The sequence below is a fragment of the Bufo gargarizans genome, chromosome 2, assembly GCF_014858855.1.
Source record: "Bufo gargarizans isolate SCDJY-AF-19 chromosome 2, ASM1485885v1, whole genome shotgun sequence".
NCBI classification, from domain to species: domain Eukaryota; kingdom Metazoa; phylum Chordata; class Amphibia; order Anura; family Bufonidae; genus Bufo; species Bufo gargarizans.
The window spans coordinates 460,732,261-460,741,577 of record NC_058081.1 but is presented as its reverse complement, the minus strand read 5'-3'; the positions used below and the strand labels follow the sequence as shown (position 1 = coordinate 460,741,577).

Sequence of the window (9,317 nt, the reverse complement as noted above, 5' to 3'; positions counted from 1 at the left end):
CTGAAATAAACTCACCTGTCTCTACTTTATTCTGCCGTTAGTATGTGCAGCAAAACGTTGATGACAGGTTCCCTTTAAATAGTCCATTAGTATGATTAATGATGAATAGGATAAAAAAGGGTCCAAAAAATCCAAGAAACAGCAGTTATTTATAAATAAAAAAAAATCTTATGCATACATTACACAATGTACATCTAGTTTGTGCTGCTTGAATCATTTGTTCTTGGGTGATTCAGTGGAAGGAATCTCATCTATAATGATCCCCATTTTAGGCATGCTGGACCTAGAAGAGTGACTTGATTCCCCCCTCACTCCATTATTGTCATGTTTATTTATTAGTGAGGTTTTACTTTAGTTGGTCAGTTTATGGGTGGACAAGGTCTTGATAGGTCATGGTATATTAAGTGGAAGTTAAAGGCTATGTACAACTTTGGGTGCAATTTTGTATTATTGCATGTACTCATTTTGAGCTAAAAGCAATGTTTTCATTTGGTCTTTATTAAAAATATGGAGCCCTTTTTTCTGCACATAGCTGAGATGCTCTAGCAGCAGCCTTTGGATTTTCTTTCTTTTCTGTCAGTCAAGGAGCAGATGGACTCCTTATCTCTGCTCTCTGACATTATATACACTCTTTATAGCTCAGATCTGATCTTACTGATAAGAATGTAGGGTTTATTAGATGACCGGAACAAAGTGAAAGTATCAGTCACACAGCTTAAAAAACTGTTAACTCTTTGTGACAGAACAGCTTAATATTTTTAATAAAGGCCAATTGAAAAAAAAAAGATTTGTAGCCAGAAATGAGTAAAATGCAATCATAAACCAAAATTGCCTCCAAAAGTGTACAAAGCATTTAAGCTGAAGTATTTATTGCATGTTAATTTATTCCATTTATTTGTCTGTAGCCGCTTAATACCGTGGCCATTTTTTGCCAACAATAAATTGTGTGGGTCCTTATTTATTGTATATCTGAACGGGGTTTGTACTATCATAATCCTCACTAACACTCTTTAGACACAATAGTTATTCCTCTACTTTACGAGCTTTAATTCCCTGTACACTAGAGCTGCAGTACAGATTATTGCTAAAAATCATTCATTTGTAGCTTTGACTCTGCCAAGCAGCACATCTATAAAATGGAGATAAAAAGAAATTTAATTTGTTCCCCCTACCACACAGATGGTGAAGAAAGAAAGTTGGAAAGAAAAGAGAGAAGTATCAAAACACCTTGGAGCAAAGAAAAAATGTCATCATGAGGTGAGAAGAAATAGCTTCTCTTCTAGACCAGGGATGCCCAAGCTGTGGCCCTCCAGATGTTGTAAAACCACAACTCCCACCAGGCCCTGCTGTATGCTGATAACTGTAGGCTGTCCGGGCATTCTGGGATTTGTAGTTTTTCAGCAGCTGGAAGCCCGCAGGTTGGGCATCCCTGTTCTAGACTAAATGTCCACGCTTTGGAACTGCCATCTATTAGCCAGCATAAAGAGTGGCTCTGAAGGACCCATCACATTAGTACATTGCACACATGGCTCATTGTTTTTATGGACACAGTGTAGTGCTTCATTTTTCCAATGGTGGTGCTGCATAGATTTTAAGAACTTGCTGTCTGTTTCACCAACATTTTATAGCTGATTACTGGAGCCAACTCCATTATTCAGCCTATGATTGAGGAATCTTTTAACACATTGTTCAAAGCAGACAGCCACTTTAAAGTCTAGGCTTAGCTTTTGTAAAACAGCAGGTAATCATAGACCAGTTTAATTATTTCTACCCAAAACTTCAAGTTTGGTAATTATGTTTTGTAACTTTTGCTAGTACACAGATATTTCTAATATTCATGTGGATTGGACGAATCAACACTTTTCTCCTTTGCTCCTTTCTTCAAGAGATAGTTGGTCCTGGTAGCTCCCACTTCCTTTATAAGTCACATGGTCTAATTCTATAGTATATATGCCCTATGATCAATGATCCCAGTCTCAATGTCATGTCATATCAGAAAATGTATAACAGTGAACCTTTGCTTCTGCATTAGAGGTATGTGATGTACTATTAGGCAATTATACTCCTATACCAATTCTTTAAGTTATTATTTGCATATGTCTCATATTTCACCTTTTTTATATTTATGGTTTAGGAATGCCAGAACTGTCAATGTTATCAATTACCAGATATGTCAAAACTGATCACTGCTGACCCATCTCCCCACCAGCGACTTATCAATCTTATTAATCAAAGTAGACAACAACTTAACGAGGACTGTGAAAGGAATGGCAAAGGTAAAAGTACAAGGAAACATTATTTTGCATACAGTACAATCAGTTCTAAACTTTAGTTTATTTTATTCATATAGCGCTCACATATTCCACAGCGCTTTACAGACATTATCATTGCTCGGTTTCACCAATGGAGCTCATAATTTGTGTTGTCTATCAGTATGTCTTTGAAGTGTGGAAGAAACTAGAGTACCTACAGGAAACCTATGGAAACACAGGAAAAATCATCTGTGACCTATGTTCACTGGGTAGGCTCCTGTTGGCAGTCCTGGTGGGGCGCAGTGGCATAGCTGACACTTTTGACGACTGTCCTAGCAGTGCACAGGCCCATAGCCAACACCCAGTCATGCTAGGATGGAAGAGAGGGAGTCTTCTGACATCCTTCCTTCCAGATGTTCCTTAGGAGCTTTGTTTCAGGTACATAGAAGTTTATACCTTTCAGCCCCTGCTTCTAAGGCATATCCAGTGTGCCGAATGCATGTCTTTGAGATAATCGTTCAGGAATGCTTATTGTACTGGGATACAGAACAATGGCTTTGTATATGTTAATTAACCATCCCAAAGAATATCATTACATTAAACATGGTAATATAATAATTAATGGTAAAATAACCTAAAATAACCTTACAACACAATGAGCAATATTAGTTTCCTATTATCCATACATGTGAATAATTTGCTTATAGATGAACATTTAAAAAAAAAATCTAAAGGAATAATGCTCATTTTTCTTCAATAAAGGTAACTGTGACCTGACCCTGGATGAAAATGCTAAATACAGTTCAAGAGAGTCCTACATCCAGGAAACGACATCTAATAAGGTAGGTCTATGCTTAGCTGGATGGAAAAGTGAACTGGATGGAAAAGCCCTTTATTAAAAAGCATTTCTAACATACCGTACACATTGAAAGGTAGCTCTGTTTGCTAATTCAACCTAACTGGATAAATACATTGATGAAAGAAACACTTTGCGATGACTTATGGGTGAGGTCCTGTCATATCTACAGATAATAGTTGTAACAGAAATCCCTACAGGTTCTTATTAATAACTTCCCATTACTCTACACATGGATACTTCTCAATGCAAGGCCAATTGGCGCCTTATCACGTAGTAGGGTTCCCTCACTAATGTTGTAAGAAAAGCTCTCATCAAACCCTAGAAATACTGCATTATTAACTGCTTGGAAAGCATATATTTCACCCCAGGGGTGTAGCTATAGGGGGTGCAGAGGTAGCAGTCGCTACCGGGCCCAGGAGCCTGAGGGGGCCCAAAGGATGGTGCCACATAAGAAGACACTTATATTATGGAAAGTGTATGCTGGTCAAGTTACACCTCTGGCTGGAGAGAAGGGGTTAGATCAAGAATTTGGCATGGGGAGGGTTGTTTAAATTTTTGCCTCAGGCAGCACCAAGTATGTGCTACCCTGCCCCTGGCCACAAAGCACTGAAAGAAGGGAGGCCCATGCTGAACTCTTGCACCAGGGCCCATGAGCCTTTAGCTATGCCCCTGTTTCACGCCTTTCCATTGTACACTGCCCACTACTTGTCTTTCCTCTCATCTCCATAATGAGTTTTAATATTTCCTAGTGAAGAAGCTTGTAATGAGCACTGCTGGATGAATATATAAAAAAGTATTGCAAATAAGACTTACAGCAGGTAAACCTATGAAGCCTATGGGGGATTCAATACATAGTAGAAACAATGTGACGAATGACGACTTTTATGGTTTTTATTGACTAACATTGTTTTGGCAGAGGTTACTATCAGATTGTCTGGGGATGGAGCTGGAGTTCTTAATGGCACAAGCAAGAAGAGAGTGGTTGAAGGAACAACACAGAGCCTTGATTCATATGGAAATTATTGGACTGGAGCAAGAGAAGGACACACAAGAGGTTCATCATAAGCTTTTATATAAATGTTTGTAAACTCTTGGCTCTGGAAATATTTGAAAATTGTATTTGACAGCAGATATTTAAAGGAGTTTCTTGGCTGTCCCTATGGTAAGTGCAATGGCCGGGTTTGGGGTGGCCCCAACGCTACGTTTGGACACTGTTGAGGTGTCACCACGTGTTGCTGCTCTCTGGAGGGGATAGTTAAGCGTGGTGTATCCCAATAGGGAATAAGTCCAGAGAGTCAGAGTCTGCAGTAAACCAGTGTGCTTCTTTACTGGAGAAATTCAGGTACAAAACAATACAGGCGAAACATTGGGCTGGCTTCTCCAGTCTCCTCCCTGGCAGAAGAAGGGTTTGATGCTGAGGAAAGGACTGAGTTAGCTTTACCTCTCTCTCTCTCAGAAGGCTGGCATCCTGGTCAAGGGCCCACAGTCTGTAGCTCAGTAGTCTGGGTGACTCCTTGGTCATATAGCTGGTGACCCATGTCTGTGGCTCAGCGTCCCCATCTCAGTGTCTTCTTCTGGTCACTCATGCAGGCTGCATGAGTCTTCCCTCCAAGCACTGCACTGGTCCCTAACTGCAGCCCACTAAGGGCTCTGACTGCTCTTGTTATATATTTATTTATTTAATGCACTTATATAGCGATACTATATTCCGCAGCGCTTTACAGACATTAGTGACACACTGTCCCCAATGGGGCTCACAATCTAAGGTATATAGTTTTAGCTAGACTAGAAACTTTTAGTGGGCTGGATGGAGTGGAGAAGCTCAAAACAAACAGATACAGTGTAATACTTTCCATCTCTCATAGACTTAGATTACAGCGTCAATGATACTCAAGTTTCCAGACATAACAACATAACTAAAACCAGACATTCAAAAGGTCAGTCTGTCTGGTTTTGGTGGTAAATGAGTCTCTTTTTTCCCTAAGGACCTTGCAATTTTCCATTTTTGCCTTTTTTTTTCACTCCCCGCCTTTCTATAGTCCTAACTTTTTATTTTTCCATTCACATAGCCTTATCAGGGCTTATTTTTTGCGAGACAAGTTGTACTTTCTAATGGCACTATTTATGGTTGCATACAATGTAGTGGGAAGCGGGAAAAAAATTCCAAATGGGGTGGAATTGGGAAACAGTGCAATTCTTACAAAGGTTTTTTTAAAATTTGTTATACAATTCACTATGCGGTAAAATTGACCTGTTACCTTCATTATCCAGGTCAGTGCGGTTACAACGATACCACACTTGTATAATTTTTCTTGCTTTTTAATATGGAAAAAAAGAATTAAAAGCCTCGAGAAAAAAAAATGTTATCACCATATTCTGACCCCTATAACTTTTTTGTAGTTGTGTACGGAGCTGTGTGAGGGCTCAGTATTGCATCAAAGGGGTTGTTGCGCTCTAGTGTTTACGGGTAGAGGTGGCGGGGTCCAATTGGTAGATGTCACTCGTAACAAAATTTACAATAAGCATTTGCAAAAGCTGTCATGTTGAGTCAGGGCTTTCATGGAACGGACTTGTATTTCCACCACGTCCCACAGATACTCAATCTTATTGAGATCTGGGGAATTTGGAGGCAACACCTTAAACCCTTTTTTAATGTTCCTCAAAATATTCTTGAATAATTTTTGCAGTGTGGCAGGGCACATTATTCTGTTAAAAAGGGGCCAGTGCCATTAGAAAGTATCATTGTCGGTAAGGTATGTACTTGATCTGCTACAATGTAGAGGTAGGATGGTCAAAGTAACATCCACATGATTGCTAGGACCTAAGATTTTCCAGCAGAACATGGCCGAGCATCACACTGCCTCTACTGGCTTTCTTTCTTAGCGTAGTCTCTTCCCCAGGTAAGCAGGGGAAATACATCCAGCCAGGGCCGTCTTTACCAAGGGGCAGCTGCCCCGGGCCCATTTGCTCCTGGAGGGCCCAAGGCAGCTGCCTCTTGAGCCCTGCTATCCACTGCCCCGGGTGTAAGGCTGTCAGCTACACAGGGGGTGCTGCCATGCCTGCTGGCACTGAGTCTAGGCATCGTACTGTTAGAGCTGTGAATGTGATCTAGGACCTTAGATGACATCATCACCATGTGACCAGTAACCTAGCAATATTACTGGTCACATGGCTATGAGGTCATCACAGGTCCTAACAGGAGTGTTGCAGGAGAAGTTTGGAGCTTTTTTTGTGAAGATTACATCACAAAAAAGGTGACAGAGGCTGTTATGCTAATATACTGTAAACTACTGTATAGTGGGGGGCTGTATACTGTGGGGGGCCTGTATACTGTGTGGGGGGCTGTATACTGTGTGGGGGGGCTGTATACTGTGTGGGGGGGGGCTGTATACTGTGGGGGGGGGGCTGTATAGTGTGGGGGCCTGTATAGTCTGGGGGCCTGTATAGTGTGGAGTGCTATACTGCTGTACTGTATACTGTGGGGGCTGTATACTGTGGGTGCTGTATAGTGTGGAGTGCTATACTGCTGTACTGTATAGTGTAGGGTGCTGTATCGTGTATAGTTTGGGGTGCTGTATACGGTGAGGTGCTATACTGCTCTACTGTATACTGTGAGGTGTTGTATACTGTGGGGTGTTGTATACTGTGGGCTGCTATACTGCTCTACTATATACTGTGTGGTGCTGTATACTATAGGGTGCTATACTGCATACTGTGGGGTGCTGGGGTGCACTGTAACACTAGGGTGAGGCGAGCCCTGGTCTCCTTCCTGCAGAGCGGTGCCCACTTCCAGCCTGAGCCCAGCTGCCCAGAGCACTGATCCTGAGCCGCTGGAGTCTTCAGAACTGGAAGTATTTACAGTCATTCACTGTACTCTACCAGATGTGTGGATTTTTTGTGTGTGTGTTGTGGTGGAGGGCGTGATTGCCTGCTAAGATGTGGGAAGGCGGGATCCAGGAGGCCCAAGTAAATTTTTGCCCAGGGTCCAATCAATATTAAAGACGGCCCTGCATCCAGCCGTCCATATAATGTGAAAAAGTTATATTCATCAGACAAGGACACCTTCTTTCAATGCTCCATGGTCCAGTTCATTTACTCACATGCCCATCAAGGGCACTTTCAAACAAGGATTAGCATCTGACACCTTTCTATCATAGCCAACTTTTTAAACAATTCTACATCTGCACTGCACTGCAGTATCCTACTGCAACGGCACTTTGGGGGGTCAGTGTTAAGGGGTGGGGGGCTGTGGAGGTCACTGTTAAGGGGGTGGGGTGCTGTAGAGGTCACTGTTATAGGGGATACTGTCACTATCTTTTAACGACACAAACAAACATTAAATGAAATAGATTAAATATACCCTACAATAAGGTCACTGGGAAACTGGTGGACAAGACAGGGAGAGCAAGCTGCAGTCAGCTCTTAAGACCTGTGAAGGACCCCAGGGCTGTATGATCAGTAAGCCTGCTGTTAGGGCACAGTAGTGTTGCCCTAACATCCCCCTGTGCCATGGTGACACAGAGCATAATGTATTAGTATACAGCAGTACGCTAATACATTATAATATCTGAAACAGTCATAAAATCGCCCATAATGGCAATTTATAAGTATTGTGACAAAAAAATAATCACACCCTCCCCCCCAAAAAAACATTTAGTCTAAATTACATTCTTGTACACACATTAAATAACAAAAAAATACTTATATTAGGTATCCAAATGGCAGTAATAACCTGAAAAATTTAATTACGAGGTTATTTCTTGTGAAACAACGTCAAAGATCAAATTTTTTCTATATTTCTGCTAAAAAAAAATACATAAATGACACCATAATTTATATGTACTCCTGAACGACGCCAAAAAATAATAACCCTTCTCCCGCATAAAACAAGGCCTCAGACGACCACATCAATCCTGGAAAAAATTAGCAGATAAAAAGGTGCATGCAGAAACAAGTATATATATATATATATATATATATATATATACATACAATACAAAGTAGTCGGGTGCAAAAATCCTCTGACCTTAGGCAGTTCGGTCAAGTATGGTTGTAGGCTTGAAAAAGACTGCAAGGAGCAGTTGAAACGTTGCACAGGGGAAATAAAGTGGGTCGTTTTACTGATACTTCGGAGTGCTGCCTCTTCTTTAAAATTCCTATATATATATATATATATATATATATATATGTATATAGCAAAAAAAGTTCGCAGCACTCCTTGGAAGATAAAATGTGCTCTTTTATTCACACATATCAAGTGACAACGTTTCGGTTCTCTCACAGAACAGTCACTGACTTGAGAAAGGTTCTGTGAGAGAACCGAAACGTTGTCACTTGATATGAGTGAATAAAAGAGCACATTTTATCTTTCAAGGAGTGCCGTGAACTTTTTTTGCTGTTTGCCGTCCTGAATAGAGGGACCATCGCGGGCACCCTACATTCTACACAAGTTCTCAAGGGAGTGCTGCCACAGTTTTCTTATGGCTATATATATATATATATATACAGTTGCAAGAAAAAGTATGTGAACCCTTTTGAATGATATGGATTTCTGCACAAATTGGTCATAAAATGTGATCTGATCTTCATCTAAGTCACAACAATAGACAATCACAGTCTGCTTAAACTAATAGCACATAAAGAATGAAATGTTACCATGTTTTTAATGAACACACCATGTAAACAGTGCTGGTGGAAAAAGTATTTGAATCCTTGGATTTAATAACTGGTTGAACCTACTTTGGCATTAATAGTTTCAACCAAACGTTTCCTGTACTTGCAGATCAGACGCGCACAACGGTCAGGAGTAAATCTTGACCATTCCTCTTTACAGAACTGTTTCAGTTCAGCAATATTCTTAGGATGTCTGGTGTGAATCACTTTCTTGAGGTCATGCCACAGCATCTCAATTGGGTTGAGGTCAGGACTCTGACTGGGCCACTCCAGAAGGCGTATTTTCTTCTGTTTAAGCCATTCTGTTGTTGATTTACTTCTATGCTTTGGGTCGTTGTCCTGTTGCAACATCCATCTTCTGTTGAGCTTCAGCTGGTGGACAGATGGCCTTAAGTTCTCCTGCAAAATGTCTTGATAAACTTTGGAATTCATTTTTCCTTTGAGGCTAGCAATCTGCAGCAAAGCAACCCCAAACCATGATGCCCCCACCATCATACTTCACAGTTGGGGTGAGGTTTTGATGTTGGTGTGCT

At 40.9% G+C, this 9,317-nt stretch overlaps 1 long non-coding RNA gene across 1 annotated transcript; it reads left to right on the top strand.

Moving 5' to 3' along the window:
- Positions 1-1,202: 1,202 nt before the first annotated feature.
- Positions 1,203-3,084, top strand: LOC122928113. The gene is made up of 3 exons (XR_006387849.1): positions 1,203-1,257; positions 2,135-2,276; positions 3,015-3,084. It is a non-coding gene; the product is annotated as an uncharacterized LOC122928113 (long non-coding RNA).
- The last annotated feature ends 6,233 nt before the right edge of the window (positions 3,085-9,317 follow it).